Source organism: Herpailurus yagouaroundi, unplaced genomic scaffold (genome assembly GCF_014898765.1).
Source record: "Herpailurus yagouaroundi ecotype Mexico unplaced genomic scaffold, PumYag 67641, whole genome shotgun sequence".
Lineage (NCBI taxonomy): Eukaryota > Metazoa > Chordata > Mammalia > Carnivora > Felidae > Herpailurus > Herpailurus yagouaroundi.
The window spans coordinates 2,670,133-2,671,990 of record NW_024420442.1 but is presented as its reverse complement, the minus strand read 5'-3'; positions in this window follow the sequence as shown (position 1 = coordinate 2,671,990).

The window sequence follows — 1,858 nt, the reverse complement described above, 5'->3', positions numbered from 1 at the left end:
GAAAAAAGTGGTGAGAGGGGACATCCTTGCCTTGTTTCTGATCTTAGTGGGAAAGCTTCAAGTATGATGTGAATTGTAAGTTCTTTGAACATATTATCAAATTGAGGCAGTTTTTTAAGTTCCTAGTTTATTGAGAGTTTTTATCATGGATGGGTGTTGGATTTTGTTAAATGCTTTTTTCTGTATCTATTGATATGATCACATCATTTTTCCTTTTTAGCTTCTTAGTGTGATGGATTACATTAATTGACTTTTGAATGTTGAACCAGCCCTGTATACCTGGAATATCTACCATTTGTTGTGAAATAAATACCATTTGTTTATATGTTGTTGGATTCGATTTGCCAATATTTTGTTGAGGATTTGAAAAAAATTTTAATGTTTATTTTTGAGAGAGAGAGACAGAGCACGAGTGGGGGAGGGGCAGAGAGAGAGGGAGACACAGAATCCAAAGCAGGCTCCAGGCTGTGAGCTGTCAGCACAGAGCCCGACGTGGGGCTCAAACTCACAAACCGCAAGATCATGACCTGAGCTGAAGTTGGACGCTTAACTGACTGAGCCACCCAGGCGCCCTGAGGATTTTTGCATCTACGTTCTTGAGAGATATTGGCCTGTAGTTTTCTTGTAATTTCTTTGGTTTTGGTATTAGGGTAATGCTGACCTCATCGAATGAGTTAACAAGTAGTCCTTCTGCTTTCATCTTCTGATAGAGATTGTAGAGAACTAGTATAATTTCTTACTTAAATGTTTGGTAGACTTCACCAGTGAACCCATTTGGGCCTGGTGCTTTCTGTTTTGGAAACTTATCATGTCAATAAGTAATTTAAATTGTCAATATCTATAACAGATATAGACCTATTTAAATTGTCTATTTCTAGTGTACATTTGGCAAATTGTGTCTTTCAGGAAATCGGTCCATTTCATCTAGGTTATCAAATCTGTGGGCTTGGAGTTGTCCATAGTACTCCTTTATTACCCTTTTAATGTCCATAGGATTGGTAATGATGTCCCTTCTTTCATTTCTGATATTAGTAATTTGTGTCCTTTCTCTTTGTTTCTCAGTTAGCCTGGCTAGTTTTTAACTCGCAGAGTTGGCCATACTGAACCTCCATCAACTTGTTAGTTATAGTTCAGGGTCCCCACCCCCCTCCGCCCCCGCCCAGGTACCAGTTCCTGCGGCAGTTTTCTGCTAGTGAATCTTGGCTTTGGGAAGCCATGTCTCCTTGTATTTGCTTGTCTGTCTCTCCAATCTTGGGGGCAACAGTTTGCCTTAAGTCCTCCCCTCTCTTATAGATCCAAGAGGAGTTGTTGATTTTTCAGTCTGCTCAGCTTTGTACTTATTAGGATAGAACGGTGGCTTCTAAGCTCTTACGTGCAGACCTGGAAACCAGAAGTTCTACTGTGTCATTTTTTTCCTAGCTTTATTGAGATATAATTGACATATAACATTGTGTAAGTCTAAGGTGTACCATGTGATGATTTGAGATATATATATATATACATACACACACACACACACACACACACACACAACTTTTTTCTTTCCTGGAAGGAACCCAAGAAGTCGGGTAATGGACTTTGGGAGATGAAGAGTCGAGAGGGGTGTTCATGTTTCATTATTTTATTTATTCTTTTTAATTTTGTTTTTTTAATGTTTATTCTTTTGAGAGACAGAAAGAGAAAGACAGCATGAGAGGAGAAGGGCAGAGAGAGAGAGGGAGACCCAGAATGTGAAGCAGGCTCCAGGCTCCGAGCTGTCGGCACAGAGCCCGACTCGGGGCTCGAACCCACGAACCGTGAGATCACGACCTGAGCTGAAGTCGGACGCTTAACCGACTGAGCCACCCCGGCGCCCCAT